The 19618-nt window shown below is 47.1% G+C and overlaps 1 protein-coding gene across 5 annotated transcripts in view; it reads right to left on the reverse strand.

Moving 5' to 3' along the window:
* E4F1 (E4F transcription factor 1) overlaps window positions 1–19618 on the reverse strand; it is a 336452-nt gene that overhangs the window by 175446 nt on the left and 141388 nt on the right. The window lies entirely within an intron of this gene.

Below are 19618 nucleotides of genomic sequence, written 5' to 3' on the forward strand. Positions count from 1 at the left end.
ATGTCGACTTAGTCATTTTCTCCCCACCAGCACACACAAGCTGGTAAGCAGTGTGTCTGTGCTGAGTGAGGGGTCCCTAGGTTGGCATGAGACATGCTGCAGCCCGTAGAGACCTTCCCCTGGCATCAGGGCCCTTAGTACCAGTTACAAGGGACTTACCTAGGTGCCAGGGTTGTGCCAATTGTGGAAACAATGGTACATTTTAGGTGAAAGAACACTGGTGCTGGGGCCTTGTTAGCAGGGTCCCAGCACACTTCTCAGTCAAGTCAGCATCAGTATCAGGCAAAAAGTGGGGGGTAACTGCAACAGGGAGCCATTTCTTTACACACATGTACAGGGATATACAGCACTTGCTGCACCTACGGAGGTGAAAGACTTTGAATGGACTACGAATCAGACTTCATTTACTGTGATGCTTTGGGGTCATACTTTGTTACATGGAGCTTAGGCAGTGAAACTACTTCTGACATTGGAACGTTTTCTATGGCTCTCTAGACCAGGAAAGCTGTAACTTCCTCTTGAAGCAGAGATAAATGATCTTCTGCCATCCACTCGAATATTGATTGAATAGGAGGAGGAAGGAGCTGAAAAGGCAGGGCATAGTCCTCCTGATGATCTGCAGTACCCATGCATCAGAAATTATAGACTTCCAGTGGAAGAGACAATGGTGTCCGCCTGCTCAAATATGCGGCGCATGGCCTGGTAGAACTCCCTAATCTGACTGGGTGTCGATCCGACTCCCGGAAACGGTGGGAGGCACTGTGTCAAACTGGTAAACGGCTATACAGAGCCCTGCTGGGAACGCCGAAGTTCCCCACTTGTCTCGTCAGCTGACAGAAAAGGCAAAGAAGCAGACCACTTGGACTTCTTCCTCTTGTGCCTCTCACCTAGTGTCCCGAGGACCTCAAATGGAAAGAAGAGGATTTGGGCTGAGAAATCGGTACTGCGACCTCCTTCTCAGACGCATGCACCGGTAGTGTCGACTAACAGGCTGCAAGCAGCTTTAGGGAATGCTCCCTCAAAGCCTTCAGCTCCATGGCACGGCAGTCGGAGCCATGGCCGCCCTTGAGGCACCACAGGCAAATGAGATTGGGTCAGTGACCGACATGGCACGGTGACAGGCACAACACAGTTGAAACCTGGTCTTCTTCTAAGACATTCTCAACACACTTCGCCCAAAAAAAAAAAAAAAAAAAACACACACACACACACACACAACAAAAGGGATAGCTCTCTCCGGATCTGCGCTAACTGGTGCAAAAAGCCTGATGCCTGGGAGAAAGGTAAGGAATCTGCAGCTAGAAGTTTATCAGATTAGTTAGGGTAATATTTCCCTATTCTGATAGATAAAACAGAACCTCATGAGCATCTAATCAAACAACTTCTATCAAAACAACGCAATGACCTATAAACATGCTAACCATGGAAATATAAGTATATACACACACAACTAAGAAAATAAGTTACTTACCTGTAACTGTAGTTCTCCAGTATTGGAATCTTTCAGATTCACATGCTTGAATCATTCCCCGTCGTCGAGATGGGAGTCCTGGTACAATTTTCACAAGTAATGTTAAACATATTGAAGAGAAAAAAGGCCCTAGGCCTCTTCAATATCATAGTCTATCAGAGTCATTTTGTGAAAAGGACCAAACTTGATCCTCCACCAATCAGGCGACAGCACCCTTCAGAACCTCCTGAGAGAAGCTCTAGCACCTCAGATTTTCCAAGCACAAGTGCTTATATTATGTTGAATATATGTATAAATAGAAAGAAAGAGGTGAAGTGAGCTTCTCCGGGGAGGCGGGTGGGTCACATGTGAATCTATGAAAGATTTTAATACTGGAGAACTACAGTTACAGGTAACTAACTTATTTTCTTACTCCAGTATTGGAACTTTCATAGATTCACATGCTTGAATCAGAGTAGAAAGCAATAACTATGCACATTGTAAAATGACAACATCTTTAATAAACAAAATATCTTCAACCACAAACCCTTATCATCATGCATAAATTGATGAAGTATATGAGTGTACTGACATATGTGTCTATATATATATATATATATATAAAAATATAACTATCTACTTATCTCTAACATATATAGATATACCTGTGAAGATACATGATGAAACTTGAATAACAAAACAGTAATAAAACATAAGACACTACTGTAACATGATCAATGTCTGAAAATCCGCTTACTTATGGTATTATGATAGCGTTCTCTTATCTTTAGATGCATCTCTGTTGTATTCTTTTTTTTCTTTTCTTTTCAATGTGCATACCTGTTCTAGGATGGAGGGATGTAGGAGAAATGGCTCACCTTCACCTGAAGAGATTCCTGAGAACCGCCCGGCCCACTGCTACCTCTCCGTGCGAGAGGGACTCCAAGCAATAGTGCTTAGTGAAGGTATGACAGCTCTTCCATGTTGCTGCCCTACATATGTCTTGTAGTGGCACTCCGGCAAACAGTGCCGCTGACGATGAGACTTTTCTCGTCGAGTGAGCATGCACAGATGACTGCAAAGGTTTGCCCGCTGCCTGATGGCAGAAGCGAATAGCAGAGGCAATCCATCTAGAAATACTCTGCTTGGATAGCGGTTACCCCTTCCTAGGAGCACTGTACACCACAAATAGCTGATTAGAGCGCCGAAAAGATTTAGTCCTGTCCAAATAAAATTGAACGCATCTTTTTACGTCTAAAGAGTGTAATGCCCTCTCTGCTGGAGTAGAGGGATGAGGGAAAAAAGACTTGAAGACCAAAGGTTCGTTCATGTGAAAGTCTGACGGAACCTTTGGAATAAAATGCGGGTTAGTGCGCATTAGTAGTCTATCTTGTTTAAGCTGCAGGAATGGCTCTCGGATGGAGAGCGCTTGCACCTCACTGACCCGCCTAGCTGATGTAAGAGCTATCAATAAGGCAACCTTCCACGACAAGTACTCGAGGGAAGCACGGTGGATCGGTTCAAATGGATGCTTCATCAGTTGTGCCAAAACAATATTCAAATTCACGAAGGAGGTGGCGGTCTGAAATGAGGGTAAACCCTGAAAAGCCCCTTTAGAAATCTCTTAATCAGCCGAGAAGAGAAGAGCGAGGGTGTGTCATCTGAACGCCTGTATGCAGCTATGGCTGCTACATGAACTTTAATGGACGAGTGTGCTAGGCCAGATCGAGCTAACTGTAAGAGATACGGCAATATTTCTTCTGGTGGTGAGAGTAGAGGGTCGATTTGATGCTGATGACACCAGGCACAGAATCTTTTCCATTTACACTGATACGCCTTGTTAGTGCTATCCGCTCTGGCCTTTGACAAAATATCTCTGCAATCCGGCGGGATGTTCAAATGTGCAAATTCTCTGCGGAACGGGGTGCCGAACTTGGCCGTTGTTCATTGTTAGTAAATGAGGTAACGGCTCCAGTGGAATATGAGGTTTGACTGACAGAATGAGGAGCTCTGTGAACCAATGTTGGCGCGGCCAGTACGGGGCTATCAGTATGAGGTGTGCACGGTTCTGTTTTCATCTTCGTGAGGACCCTTGGGATCAACGGAATGGGAGGAAAGGCGTAAGCAAAGATGTCTGACCAGACTATCGAAAACGCATTCCCCCAAGATCCCTTTTGGTGATGCCAACTTGCGAAGAACTGGCATTTGGCGTTGTCCTTGTTCGCAAACAGATCCACTGTTGGTGTTCCCCAATGGGAAAAAAATCTGGGTCAGTACTGTCTGGTCCAGTTCCCACTCGTGGCAGTCAGAGTTCTGCCTGCGGAGTGCATCTGCTGCCTTGTTGTTTATTCCCGGCAAGTGTACCGCCAATAGTGTGATGCCTTGCTGCGAGGCCCAGTTCCAGATTGCTTGGGCTTCCCTGGAGAGGGTGAGAGATCTTGTACCTCCTTGTTTGTTGAGATAGTGCATCGTAGTGGTGTTGTCCGTTCTTATCACCACTCGCAATCCAGAGATTCTTGGAAGAAACGCTTGTAAGGCGAGGTGCACTGCCCTGAGTTCTAGCCAATTGATATGCATTGATGCCAGATGGGTTGGCCATTTGCCACTTATTTTCAGGTCCTGTAATACTGCGCCCCAGCCTTCCAGTGAGGCATCTGTTATGGTCCACGGGGCTGGCTCTTGAAGAAACGAGAGACCGATTGACAGATGATGCTTTTGAGACCACCACTTGAGAGTTTTGATCATTATCGGAGATATTTGTATCCGGTCTTCGAAAGTGCCTGATATTTGGAGCCATTGACGGTTTAGCTGCTCCTGCAAGGGGCGCATCTTTAGCAGACACAGAGGGATCAGAGGTATGCATGAAGACATCATGCCCAATAGTGATTTGAAGAGACTGACTGTAACCTTTCGTCTTCTGTGTATGAAACTCCCTAGGGTTAGTAATCTTTGTTGTCTCTCTAACGTGGGACATGCCATGCCGGATTCCGTGTTCAGTTTTGCTCCCAGAAAAGTAATACTGCGTACTGGTAGAGGGGGTTGGACTTCTCCCAGTTGATTGTGAATCCGAGATTGGTCAGTAAGGAAACGCACTTTCTTGTTGACTTGTGTGCTCCTGCGTAAGTCTTTGCCTTTATTAACCAGTCGTCTAAGTATGGAAAGACCTGGTGCTTTCTTCTCCTGAGAAAGGCTGCAACTGGTGCTAGGCATTTGGTAAATATTCTTGGGGCCGACTTGAGCCCGAAGGGAAGGACGCGATATTGATAATGGCTCCCGGCTACGGTGAATCTCAAATACTTTCTGTGGGCAAGGTGGATGGGTATGTGGAAGTATGCGTCTCTGAGGTCTAGTGATGACATAAAATCTCTTTGATTGAGACGCAGAAGGACGTCTTGCAGGCTGATCATTCGAAACGATTGTTTTTTTAGGTATACATTTAGTTGCCTTAAATAGAGGATCGGCCTCCAATCCTTCCACTTTTTTCGAATGATGAAGAACCTGGAATAAAATCCTGTTCCTCGTTGAGCCCGAGGCACCTTCTCTATAGCTCCCTTGAGAAGGAGCTTGTCGACTTCTTCTTTGAGTTGTTGAGGATATCTTGAAGGAGTCCTGCGGGGAGGGTTGGAGGGAGGTATCTGGACAAATTCTAAAGTATGACCCCGTTCCACTAATTGTAAGACCCACTTGTCAGACGTAATGGTTTGCCATTGACTGAGAAATAAGGAAATTCTCCCGCCCAGGGTGACAGGAGGAGGACTGAGCGTAGCCGGCGCATCAAAAACATCAGGTTCTACGAGCTGAATCTTTGGCGGGGCGGGTTGAACGTCCACGGCCTGCCGGTCTACTATAGGCTGGCTGAGTCGGTTGCCTTTGGGAGTAGTATGGACGATATTGTTGTGAAGATGATGGATAGGAAGAATATCTCTGTTGTCGATATCCTCCTCTGTAAGAGGGTTGGCCACGCCCCCTAGGACAAAAGGACGATCTTCGATATTGCAGGGTCCCTAATGACCTTGCCGTGTCAGTTTTAATTGACTGTAGGGCTTCGTCCACATGTTTCCAAAATAGCGCTTGGCCATCAAAGGGTAAGTCTAGGATTTTATTCTGGACTTCTGGGTGAAATGAGGTGGCTTTGAGCCAGCCCTGTCTTCTTAATACCGCAGCACCTGCAAGCGGTCTGAAAGCAGTGGTCGCTATATCCATTGCAGTGTCTATAAGCTCTGCAGACGTGCGTTGACCTTCTTGTACAGTCTTATTTGCCTCTGATTTTACATCTTCTGGCAGTTGATTAATAAAAGGTGCAATATCCGCCCAAAGCTGTCTGTCGTATCAAGACAAAATAGCCAAGGAATTGGCAGCTCTAAGCACTAGGCTGGCCATAGACGAAAATCTTTTCCCTATGTTATCTAGCCGCCTACCCTCCTTATCTGGGGGCGCGGAAATCGGAGCAGAAGGATTTTTTGATCTTCTTTGAGCCGCCTGAGCTACTACTGAATCTGGAGGAGGATGCCCTGTCAAGCATGTTGGTGCATCATCAGGAGCTTTGTATTTCTTATCCAGACGTGGCAAAACTGCTGTGACTGTTGCCTGATTACTCATGACTTTAAGGCCTTCTTCCCACAGGTAGTTCACCATCGGGATAGAGCGCACAGACTTCTGAAAGGGCTCTTTAAAATCATATAGGAAACAATCTGTTTGTTTCGTAGGTAGCAGTAAAGCAAAACGCTTGGCTGCCCTCTCTAGGAGATTGTGAAAACCTCCAATGTCTTCAGGTGGGGACTCCACCTTCGAATGAGAAGGAGAAGATGTAGCAGGAATAATATACTCGTCCCACTCTGAGTGAGTGTCTATGAGCTCTCCTTCCTCCTGATCTCCTTCTGAGATGTCAGTGTCTTGGGGAATTGTCATGTCCGGGGTGGCCACATCTGTGAGATGCAAAGACGTTGGTCTTTGATGTGGAGTAGAAACACCAGAAATGGGCGATGGAGGAGGCTGTTCTCCTTGTGGAGGAAACCTTCTGTTGTAATCCACCAACATCGCTCTAAGGCCAGTAAGCAGGTCGGAAGGAATATACGCTCCCTGCTGATATTGCTGATGCTCAGAGTAAGCCTGGGGATCATAAGCTTCCTCATATTCCTCGTCTTCCTGGTATTTTACATTCAATTCAGAGGGGCTGTGGGATGTTCCAAAAGGCCCATCTTCATCTGAATCTTCATCTCCCTCCAAAAGATGTACTGGTACCAAGGAGGATACCTTACTAGGTGATGTGTGGGTTGGAGTTAACTTTTCTCCTCTTTTTTGATGTTTTTCCCTCGTCGGTGTCGTCGACAACGTGTAAATTGACTGTCATGGACGGTGCCGTCTACACTGGACGCACCGTTATTTTAATAGAAGAAAGCTTCGCCGACGAGTCTACCGCCGACGACGGTAGGGCTGACACTGACATCAGCGCCACGATGACGAGGTGTAGACGGTCGTCGTCGCTGATGTCGTCGTTGCAGTTCTCGTCGATGATGTCGCCGACGGAGCCGTTGACGATGGAAATCCTGAAGTAGGTGTTGTCGTCGGCAATGCGCCCACAGACGGTGCCGTCGACGGGGAATCCGTCGACGAGGCCTTTTTTCCAGTCACAGAGGATGGCTTTTTGAAAGGCACAGATGGTGCAACAGATGAAGATTTCCTGTGCCTCTCAGAACTGGAAGAATGTCTTTTCCCCTCTTTACTTGAGAGTTTAGTTGGGGAAGAAGATGGGCTGCGACCCTTATAAGACCCTGAAGCAGCCTTTTTGAGGGCTTTCCTTGAGATTTGTGAGGGAGATCTAGAGCGTGATCTTGCCCTTTTAGTTGATCTCTTGGATGTTGATTCCTCACTCTCAGAACCAGAAACTGGATCCTTCCTATGCTTTAGTTTCTGCAGCCATATTAATAATCTGCCTTCTCTATCTTTTAAGGTCTTAGAAGAAAAAGTACGGCAAATCTTACAGTCTTTGGCTGAATGATCTGGGTACAGGCAGTAAATGCAGTCTTGATGAGGGTCTTCAGAATGAAGTCTTTTCTTCCCACAAGTCTTGCAGTCTCTAAAGAGACTTTTCTTTTCCTTGTCAGACATAGTTGAAAAATAGCTGACAAATCCAAATAAATGAGTTTCTCTGAGAGAAAAAGAGCTGAATAAAGGTGTGAAGACAGAGCAGAGCTCTGAGGAGACTCCCTAGCACGACGTGCGGTAGAAAATCTGAGGTGCTAGAGCTTCTCTCAGGAGGTTCTGAAGGGTGCTGTCGCCTGATTGGTGGAGGATCAGGTTTGGTCCTTTTCACAAAATGACTCTAATAGACTATGAAATTTAAGAGGCCTAGGGCCTTTTTTCGCTTCAATATGTTTAACATTACTTGTGAAAATTGTACCGGGACTCCCATCTCGACGACGAGGAATGATTCAAGCATGTGAATCTATGAAGGTTCCAATACTGGAGTAAGTAATATATACACACTTGTTAAGCAGATAGATTATCGATTTATTTTAAAACCATAGTCATTACGCATTTGTACAGAGAAATACACATCTATATACATATAACCAAATCTTAAATGATTACATGCACAGGGATATTCAGTACATTAGAGTTTGACTATGGTTGTTATATAGTAAACAGCCAGCTCTTGAGTAGTCATCTGAAGATAAAATAATTATTCGTGGATCTTATATTTAGGGGTAATTAATTCCATAGTGTAAGGAAATGCCTCCTTGGCATGGTTACCCCCTGACTTCTTGCCTTTGCTGATGCTATGTTTTGATTTGAAAGTGTGCGGAGGCCTGCTAACCAGGCCCCAGCACCAGTGTTCTTTCCCTAACCTGTACTTTTGTTTCACACAATTGGCACACCCTGGCATCCAGGTAAGTCCCTTGTAACTGGTACCAAGGGCCCTGATGCCAGGGAAGGTCTCTAAGGGCTGCAGCATATCTTATGCCACCCTGGGGACCCCTCACTCAGCACAGACACACTGCTTGCCAGCTTGTGTGTGTTGGTGAGGACAAAACGAGTAAGTCGACATGGCACTCCCCTCAGGGTGCCATGCCAACCTCGCACTGCCTATGCAGTATAGATAAGTCACCCCTCTAGCAGGCCTTACAGCCCTAAGGCAGGGTGCACTATAGCATAGGTGAGGGCACCAGTGCATGAGCACTGTACCCCTACAGTGTCTAAGCAAAACCTTAGACATTGTAAGTGTAGGGTAGCCATAAGAGTATATGGTCTGGGAGTCTGTCATACATGAACTCCACAGCACCATAATGGCTACACTGAAAACTGGGAAGTTTGGTATCAAACTTCTCAGCACAATAAATGCACACTGATGCCAGTGTACATTTTATTGTGAAATACACCCCAGAGGGCACCTTAGAGGTGCCCCCTGAAACCTTAACCAACTACCCGTGTAGGCTGACTGGTTTTAGCAGCCTGCCACACTCGAGACATGTTGCTGGCCACATGGGGAGAGTGCCTTTGTCAATCTGTGGCCAGTAACAAAGCCTGCACTGGGTGGAGATGCTATCACCTCCCCCAGGCAGGAGCTGTAACACCTGGCGGTGAGCCTCAAAGGCTCACCCCCTTTGTTCCAGCACCACAGGGCACTCCAGCTAGTGGAATTGCCCGCCCCCTCCGGCCACGGCCCCACTTTTGGCGGCAAGGCCGGAGGAATTAATGAGAAAAACAAGGAGGAGTCACTGGCCAGTCAGGACAGCCCCTAAGGTGTCCTGAGCTGAAGTGACTAACTTTTAGAAATCCTCCATCTTGCAGATGGAGGATTCCCCCAATAGGGATAGGAATGTGACCCCCCTCCCCTTGGGAGGAGGAACAAAGAGGGTGTACCCACCCTCAGGGCTAGTAGCCATTGGCTACTAAACCCCCCAGACCTAAACACGCCCTTTAAATTTAGTATTTAAGGGCTCCCCTGAACCTAAGAATTTAGATTCCTGCAACTTGAAGAAGAGGACTGCTGAGCTGAAAAACCCTGCAGAGAAGAAGACACCAACTGCTTTGGCCCCAGCCCTAGAAAACTGCTCCAGCGACGCTTTCCCCGGGACCAGCGACCTCTGAATCCTCAGAGGACTGCCTGCTTCCAAAAGACCAAGAAACTCCAGAGAACAGTGGCCCTGTTAAACAAAGACTGCAACTTTGTATCCAGAGGAGCAGATTTAAAGACCCCTGCAATCCCCCCAAGAAGCGCGAGACTTGCAACACTGCACCCGGCGACCCAGACTCGACTGGTGAAGAAACAACACCTCAGGGAGGACCCTCCGGCGACTCAGACTGTGAGTAACCAAAGTTGTCCCCCCCTGAGCCCCCACAGCGAGGCCTGCAGAGGGAATCCCGAGGCTCCCCCTGACCGCGACTGCCTGACTCTGAAATCCCGATGCCTGGAAAAGACCCTGCACCCGCAACCCCCAGGACCTGAAGGATCGGAACTCCAGTGCAGGAGTGACCCCCAGGAGGCCCTCTCCCTTGCCCAAGTGGTGGCTACCGCGAGGAGCCCCCCCCCCCCCCCTTGCCTGCCTGCACCACTGAAGAGACCCCTTGGTCTCCCATTGAAATCTACTGGAAACCAGACGCTTGTTCGCACACTGCACCCGGCCGCCCCCGCGCTGCTGAGGGTGTACTGTTTGTGTGGACTTGTGTCCCCCCCGGTGCCCTACAAAACCCCCCTGGTCTGCCCTCCGAAGACGCGGGTACTTACCTGCTGGCAGACTGGAACCGGGGCACTCCCTTCTCCATTGAAGCCTATGTGTTTTGGGCACCACTTTGAACTCTGCACCTGACCGGCCCTGAGCTGCTGGTGTGGTAACTTTGGAGTTGCTCTGAACCCCCAACGGTGGGCTACCTTGGACCCCAACTTGAACCCCATAGGTGGTTTACTTACCTGCAAAAACTAACATTACTTTACCTCCCCCACGAACTGTTGAAAATTGCACTGTGTCCACTTTTGAAATAGCTATATGTGTTTTATGTAAAAAGTATATATGCTATTGTGATTATTCAAAGTTCCTAAAGTACTTACCTGCAATACCTTTCAAGTGAGATATTACATGTAGAATTTGAACCTGTGGTTCCTAAAATAAACTAAGAAAATATATTTTTCTATACAAAAACCTATTGGCCTGGAATTGTCTCTGAGTGTGTGTTCCTCATTTATTGCCTGTGTGTATGTACAACAAATGCTTAACACTACTCCTTTGATAAGCCTACTGCTCGACCACACTACCACAAAATAGAGCATTAGTATTCTCTTTTTTGCCACTATCTTACCTCTAAGGGGAACCTTTGGACTCTGTGCATACTATTCCTTACTTTGAAATAGTGCATACAGAGACAACTTCCTACACGTAGCTTGGCTGCTTGAACAGAGAAAGATATACCACCTATTGTCGATCTTGTATGGTAGGTGTAGGAAGTTGGCTCTGTATGTGCTATTTCAAAGTAAGGAATAGCATGCACAGAGTCCAAGGGTTCCCCTTAGAGGTAAAATAGTGGTAAAAAGAGATAATACTAATGCTCTATTTTGTGGTAGTGTGGTCGAGCAGTAGGCTTATCCAAGGAGTAGTGTTAAGCATTTGTTGTACATACACATAGACAATAAATGAGGTACACACACTCAGAGACAAATCCAGCCAATAGGTTTTGTTATAGAAAAATATATTTTCTTAGTTTATTTTAAGAACCACAGGTTCAAATTTTACATGTAATAGCTCTTTTGAAAGGTATTGCAGGTAAGTACTCTAGGAACTTTGAATCATTACTTTAGCATGTATACTTTTCACATAAAACACAATAAGCTGTTTTAAAAGTGGACAGTGCAATTTTCACAGTTCCTGGGGGAGGTAAGTTATTGTTAGTTTCAACAGGTAAGTAAGGCACTTACAGGTTTCAGTTTTTGGTCCAAGGTAGCCCACCGTTGGGGGGTTCAGAGCAACCCCAAAGTTATCACACCAGCAGCTCAGGTGCAAAGGTCAAAGAGGTGCCCAAAACACATAGGCTATAATGGAGAGAAGGGGGTGCCCCGGTTCCAGTCTGCCAGCAGGTAAGTACCCGCGTCTTCGGAGGGCCGACCAGGGGGGTTTTGTAGGGCACCGGGGGGGACACAAAGTAGCACAGAAAGTACACCCTCAGCAGCGCGGGGGCGGCCGGGTGCAGTGTGCAAACCGCGTCTGGTTTCGTTCAGGTTTCAATGGGAGACCAGGAGGTCTCTTCAGCGGTGCAGGCAGGCAAGGGGGGGGCTCCTCGGGGTAGCCACCACCTAGGCAAGGGAGAGGGCCTCCTGGGGGTCACTCCTGCACAAAAGTTCCGTTTCTTTAGGCGCTGGGGGCTGCGGGTGCAGGGTCTTTTCCAGCCGTCGGGAAATGGAGTCTAAGACAGTCGCGGTCAGGGGGAGCCTGGGGATTCCCTCTGCAGGCGTCGCTGTGGGGGCTCAGGGGGGACAACTTTGGTTACTCACAGTCGTAGAGTCGCCGGAGGGTCCTCCCTGAGCTGTTTGTTCTCCACCAGTCGAGTCGGGGTCGCCGGGTGCAGTGTTGCAAGTCTCACGCTTCTTGCGGGGAGTTGCAGGGGTCTTTAAATCTGCTCCTTGTAACAAAGTTGCAGTTCTTTTGGAGCAGTGCCGCTGTCCTAGTTTCTAGTCTTTCTTGAAGCTGGGCAGTCCGCCGAGGATTCAGAGGTCGCTGGTCCCTTGGAAAGCGTCGCTGGAGCAGGTTTCTTTGGAAGGCAGGAGACAGGCCGGTAAGTCTGGAGCCAAAGCAGTTGGTGTCTTCTGTTCTTCCTCCGCAGGGGTTTTTCAGCTCAGCAGTCTTCTTCTTGTAGTTTCAGGAATCTAATTTCTAGGTTCAGGGAGAGCCCTTAAATACTAAATTTAAGGGCGTGTTTAGGTCTGGGGGGTTAGTAGCCAATGGCTACTAGCCCTGTGGGTGGGTACACCCTCTTTGTGCCTCCTCCCAAGGGGAGGGGGTCACATCCCTAATCCTATTGGGGGAATCCTCCATCTGCAAGATGGAGGATTTCTAAAAGTTAGTCACCTCAGCTCAGGACACCTTAGGGGCTGTCCTGACTGGTCAGTGACTCCTCCTTGTTATTCTCATTATTTTCTCCGGCCTTGCCGCCAAAAGTGGGGGCCGGGGCCGGAGGGGGCGGGCAACTCCACTAGCTGGAGTGTCCTGCGGTGCTGTGACAAAGGGGTGAGCCTTTGAGGCTCACCGCCAGGTGTTACAGCTCCTGCCTGGGGGAGGTGTTAGCATCTCCACCCAGTGCAGCCTTTGTTACTGGCCTCAGAGTGACAAAGGCACTCTCCCCATGGGGCCAGCAACAGGTCTCTAGTGTGGCAGGCTGCTGGAACCAGTCAGCCTACACAGATAGTCGGTTAAGTTTCAGGGGGCACCTCTAAGGTGCCCTCTGTGGTGTATTTTACAATAAAATGTACACTGGCATCAGTGTGCATTTATTGTGCTGAGAAGTTTGATACCAAACTTCCCAGTTTTCAGTGTAGCCATTAGGGTGCTGTGGAGTTCGTGTAAAACAGACCCCCAGACCATATACTCTTATGGCTACCCTGCACTTACAATGTCTAAGGTTTTGCTTAGACACTGTAGGGGCACAGTGCTCATGCACTGGTACCCTCACCTATGGTATAGTGCACCCTGCCTTAGGGCTGTAAGGCCTGCTAGAGGGGTGTCTTACCTATACTGCATAGGCAGTGAGAGGCTGGCATGGCACCCTGAGGGGAGTGCCATGTCGACTTACTCATTTTGTTCTCACTAGCACACACAAGCTGGTAAGCAGTGTCTGTGCTGGGTGAGGGGTCTCTAGGGTGGCATAATACATGCTGCAGTCCTTAGAGACCTTCCCTGGCATCAGGGCCCTTGGTACCAGAGGTACCAGTTACAAGGGACTTATCTGGATGCCAGGGGGTGCCAATTGTGGAATCAAAAGTACAGGTTAGGGAAAGAACACTGGTGCTGGGGCCTGGTTAGCAGGCCTCAGCACACTTTCAATTCAAAACATAGCATCAGCAAAGGCAAAAAGTCATGGGGTAACCATGCCAAGGAGGCATTTCCTTACAGTAGGTTTTTGAGGCAAGGTGCCAATCTTGAGTGGAGGTATCTTTGTTGAATGTATTTGGTGATTTTATTCCTGATGAAGTGGTTCTGTTTCATGTATTGCTTCATGGGTGCTACATAGCAGATTGATGGTGAATCTTCTGGTAACCAATGTAGGCCCCTAAGGCACGGGAGATGCGGGCTTGTCACTTTACATGTAGGAGGAGTCTGGTAGCTTAGTTCTGAATCCACTGCGATCTCTTCATAGTTAGAGATGATCCGTGGTAGAGGCCACTGGCGTAATCCAATTTAGGCAGTGCAAGAGAGAGTAGTCTGGACCTTGTTTAGAAATCCCAGGTTGGGTGGGTATGGGGAAAATGATGTGTTGCAGTTTTCATGGTGATGAAACTTGACCTTGCTAATTTGTCCACTTGGGCATTACTCATGGTTAGCTTAGAATCCATGGTAAACCTAAGGTTTCTTACTTCCTTAGATACTTTAGGAGGTGGTCCCAGATTGTCAGGCCAGGTGCAGAGTGGGTCATAATTTTTCCAATCACCACATGCTAGTATTTTAGTTTTTGAAGCATTCAATTTGAGATGGCTCCATGTCATCCAGTGATGAGCACCTCTGTGGCAAATTAAGATTAATGAGCTTTCAATGTCTTTGGGGCTTTCCAGTTTGAGGAGGATGTGTGTGTCATCTGCATAACTGTGGCATGTGAGCTGAAATGAAAATGTCACTTACCCAGTGTACATCTGTTCGTGGCATCAGTCGCAGTAGATTCGCATGTTTTGCAATAGCTCGCCATCTGGTGTTGGGCCGGAGTGTTACAAGTTGTTTTTCTTCGAAGTCTTTCGAGTCACGGGACCGAGTGACTCCTCCTTTTGTCTCCATTGCGCATGGGCGTCGACTCCATCTTCGATTGTTTTTCCCCGCAGAGGGTGAGGTAGGAGTTGAATTGTAGTAATAGTGCCCATGCAATGGAGTGACTAAGTATGCACCTATTTAAGGTTGAGATGATACATATATAAATAATTGAAGGTAACTTCCAAACTGCTACAGGCTCCCGGGGAGGCGGGTGGGCACATGCGAATCTACTGCGACTGATGCCACGAACAGATGTACACTGGGTAAGTGACATTTTCAGTTCGATGGCATCTGTCGCTGTAGATATGCATGTTTTGCATAGACTAGTAAGCAGTTATCTCCCCAAAAGCGGTGGATCAGCCTGTAGGAGTGGAAGTAGTCTGAAATAATGTTCTTAGTACGGCTTGACCTACTGTGGCTTGTTGTGCGGATAACACGTCTACACAGTAGTGCTTGGTGAATGTGTGAGGCGTAGACCATGTGGCTGCCTTACATATTTCTTGCATTGGGATGTTTCCTAGAAAGGCCATGGTAGCACCTTTCTTTCTGGTTGAGTGTGCCCTTGGTGTAATGGGCAGCTGTCGTTTAGCTTTAAGGTAGCAGATTTGGATGCATTTAACTATCCATCTGGCTATACCTTGTTTTGATATTGGGTTTCCTGCATGAGGTTTTTGAAATGCAATAAATAGTGGTTTAGTCTTTCTGATGTTTTTTGTTCTGTCAATGTAATACATCAATGCTCTTTTGACATCTAATGTATGTAGTGCCCTTTCAGCTACGGTATCTGGCTGTGGAAAGAACACTGGAAGTTCCACTGTTTGATTTAGATGGAACGGTGAAATAACCTTTGGCAAAAATTTAGGATTGGTCCTTAGGACGACCTTATTCTTGTGTAGTTGTATAAAAGGTTCCTGTATTGTAAGCGCTTGAATCTCGCTTACTCTTCTTAGGGAAGTAATGGCGATGAGAAATGCCACCTTCCAGGTTAGGAACTGTATGTCGCAGGAGTGCATGGGTTCAAAAGGTGGACCCATAAGTCTAGTTAGGACAACATTTAGGTTCCATGAAGGAACAGGAGGTGTTCTTGGTGGTATAATTCTCCTAAGGCCCTCCATGAATGCTTTAATGACTGGTATCTTATATAGGGAAGTTGAATAGGTAGTCTGCAGGTATGCAGATATTGCTGCAAGGTGTATTTTAATGGAAGAGAAAGCCAGGTTAGATTTTTGTAAGTGAAGCAAGTAACCCACTACATGTTCTGGAGTTGTGTGTAATGGTTGTATTTGATTAATATGGCAGTAGCAAACAAACCTCTTCCATTTACTTGCATAGCAGTGCCTGGTGGATGGCCTTCTGGCTTGTTTTAGGACTTCCATACATTCTTGGGTAAGTTGTAAGTGCCCGAATTCTAGGATTTCAGGAGCCAGATTGCTAGATTCAGCGATGCTGGATCTGGGTGTCTGATGTTTTGGTTGTGCTGTGTCAACAGATCTGGCCTGTTGGGCAATTTGATGCAGGGTACTACTGATAGGTCTAGCAGCGTTGTGTACCAGGGTTGCCTTGCCCAAGTTGGTGCTATCAATATGAGTTTGAGTTTGTTTTGACTGAGTTTGTTTACCAGGTAAGGAAGGAGAGGGAGAGGAGGAAAAGCGTAAGCAAATATCCCTGACCAGTTCATCCATAGGGCATTGCCTTGGGACTGTTTGTGTGGGTATCTGGATGCGAAGTGTTGGCATTTTGCGTTCTCCCTTGTCGCAAACAAGTCTATCTGAGGTGTTCCCCAGAGTTTGAAATAAGTGTTCAGGATTTGGGGGTGAATTTCCCATTCGTGGACCTGTTGGTGATCTCGAGAGAGATTGTCTGCGAGTTGATTTTGGATCCCTGGTATAAATTGTGCTATTAGGCAAATTTGGTTGTGAATTGCCCAACGCCAAATCTTTTGTGCTAGCAGGCTTAACTGCGTGGAGTGCGTCCCCCCTTGCTTGTTTAGATAATACATTGTCGTCATGTTGTCTGTTTTGACGAGAATGTATTTGTGAACTATGATTGGTTGGAAAGCTTTTAGTGCTTGAAAAACTGCTAGAAGTTCTAGGTGATTTATATGCAGTTTTGTTTGATGTACGTTCCATTGTCCTTGTATGCTGTGTTGATCGAGGTGTGCTCCCCACCCTGTCATGGAAGCATCGGTTGTTATTACGTATTGTGGCACTGGGTCTTGGAAAGGCCGCCCTTTGTTTAAATTTATGTTGTTCCACCACAGAAGCGAGAGGTAAGTTTGGCGGTCTATTAACACCAGATCTAGAAGGTGACCCTGTGCTTGTGACCATTGTGATGCTAGGCACTGTTGTAAGGGCCTCATGTGCAGTCTTGCGTTTGGGACAATGGCTATGCATGAAGACATCATGCCTAGGAGTTGTAGTACCATCTTTGCGTGTATTCTTTGTGTTGGATACATGCGTTGTATGATGGTGTTGAAATTTCAAATTCTTTGTGGACTTGGAGTGGCTACTCCTTTTGATGTGTCTATTATGGCTCCTAGGTATTGTTGTACTTTGCGCGGCAGAATTTTTGATTTTGTGAAATTGACGGTGAACCCTAGTTTGAAGAGGGTTTGTATGATATGATTTGTGTGATTTGAGCACTGTATTAACGAATGGGCCTTGATTAGCCAGTCGTCTAGATATGGGAACACATGTATTTGCTGCCTTCTTATGTGTGCAGCGACTACCGCTAGACACTTGGTAAAGACTCTTGGTGCGGTAGTTAATCCGAAAGGCAGTACCTTGAATTGGTAATGTATTCCCTTGAATACAAACCTTAGGTATTTCCTGTGCGATGGGTGTATTGGTATATGGAAATAAGCATCCTTGAGGTCTAAAGTTGCCATGTAGTCGTGTAGTTTTAGCAATGGCAATACTTCTTGTAGTGTGACCATGTGAAAGTGGTCTGATTTGATGAAAGTGTTCACTACTCTGAGGTCTAGGATTGGTCTCAGCGTTTTGTCCTTCTTTGGTATCAGAAAGTACAGTGAGTAAACTCCTGTGTTTATTTGTGTGTTTGGCACTAATTCGATTGCATTCTTTTGCAATAGTGCCTGCACTTCTATCTCCAGGAGATTGGAATGGTGTGTTGTCAAATTTTGTGCTTTTGGTGGTATGTTTGGAGGGAATTGTAGAAATTCTATGCAATAACCATGTTGGATAATTGCTAGAACCCAAGTGTCTGTAGTGATTTCCTCCCATGCTTTGTAATAATGACTTATTCTTCCCCCCACTGGTGTTGTGTGGAGGGGGTGAGTGACATGTGAGTCACTGTTTAGTAGTAGGGGTTTTGGGGCTCTGAAATCTTCCTCTATTTCTAGGGAATTGCCCTCCTCTATATTGTCCCCGAAAACCTCCTCTATACTGTCCCTGGTAACTGGACGGTGTTGCTTGTGAGGTGCTGGCTTGTGTGCTCTGACCCCGAAACCCCCCTCGAAAGGGTGTTTTACGGAATGTGCTGTAATTCCCTCTGCTCTGCGGGGAGTAGAGTGCGCCCATGGCTTTGGCAGTGTCCGTATCTTTTTTGAGTTTCTCAATCGCTGTGTCCACTTCTGGACCGAACAGTTCTTTTTCATTAAAAGGCATATTGAGAACTGCTTGTTGAATCTCTGGTTTAAATCCAGACGTTCGGAGCCATGCATGCCTTCTGATAGTTACAGATGTATTAATTGTCCGTGCAGCTGTATCTGCAGCGTCCATGGAGGAGCGGATCTGGTTGTTGGAAATGGTCTGTCCCTCCTCAACCACTTGTTTTGCCCTATTTTGTAAGTCCTTGGGCAGATGTTCAATGAGATGTTGCATCTCGTCCCAGTGGGCTCTGTCATAGCGCGCAAGTAGTGCCTGGGAGTTCGCGATGCGCCACTGGTTTGCAGCTTGTGCTGCGACTCTTACCAGCTGCATCGAACTTGCGGCTTTCTTTATCTGGGGGTGGTGCATCTCCAGATGTGTGAGAGTTGGCCCTTTTCCTAGCTGCTCCTACAACGACAGAGTCTGGTGGCAGCTGTGTAGTGATGAAAACCGGGTCTGTAGGAGGCGCCTTATACTTTTTTTCCACCCTTGGTGTGATTGCCCTACTTTTGACCGGCTCCTTAAAGATTTCTTTCGCGTGCCGGAGCATACCAGGGAGCATAGGCAGGCTTTGGTATGAGCTGTGGGTGGAGGAGAGTGTGTTGAATAAAAAATCATCCTCGACCTGTTCTGAGTGGAGGCTTACGTTGTGAAATTGTGCTGCTCTAGCCACCACTTGAGAATACGCGGTGCGGTCTTCTGGTGGAGATGGCTTTGTAGGGTATGCCTCCGGACTGTTATCTGACACTGGGGCGTCGTATAGGTCCCATGCGTCTTGATCTTGGTCACCCTGGCTTATGGTGGTGTGAGCTGGGGAGTGTGATGGAGTTTGTGCTGGTGAGACGTTAATCACGGGCGGAGGAGAGGGTGGTGGGGTAACTCTTTTCACCACTTTTGGTTGTGGTGTCTGTTCAGTTTGGAACTCCAACCTTCTCTTTCTTCTAATGGGGGGGAAGGGTGCTTATTTTTCCTGTCCCCTGCTGTATGAAAATACGCTTTTGCGTATGGTCCACATCAGTTGATTGTAGCTCTTCCTCAAACCTATGCTTTTGCATTTGGGAGGTTAGCGAGTGCTCTTCTGTATAAGAGCCTGAAGCTGGGTCGGTTGCAGTTTGTTTCGGCACCAAAACCCTGTCTGCATCTTTTTTCGGCTCCGAGGTGACTTTTTTCTTTTTCGGGGCCGAAACCTCTCGGCGTCGATCTTCTTCGGTGCCGCTGTGAGGGAGCTGCTTCACAACCCTGACAGAGCAAGCCCTGTGGGCTGCGGCAGGACTGCTGACAGTAGGAGACTTGTATGAGGATGGTGCACTCCTACCCTAGGACACATTAGCAGAACCTGCCCTCGTCGCCACCTGGGATTACCTTAAAACACAGACTGCAGTAGGGTAGCTGCATTCTTCTTTTAGACCTCTGAGCTCCCTTTGACACAGTTGACCATAATACAAAGACTCTACAAAGCCGTACTAGATGGGGCTGCTCTTGACTGGATCACATCCTACCTTCAAAACAGAACAACAGCACAATAAATGCACACTGATGCCAGTGTACATTTTATTGCAAAATACACCCCAGAGGGCACCTTAGAGGTGCCCCCTGAAACTTAACCGACTGTCTGT

This window comes from Pleurodeles waltl, chromosome 10 (genome assembly GCF_031143425.1).
Source record: "Pleurodeles waltl isolate 20211129_DDA chromosome 10, aPleWal1.hap1.20221129, whole genome shotgun sequence".
Taxonomy (NCBI): Eukaryota; Metazoa; Chordata; class Amphibia; order Caudata; family Salamandridae; genus Pleurodeles; species Pleurodeles waltl.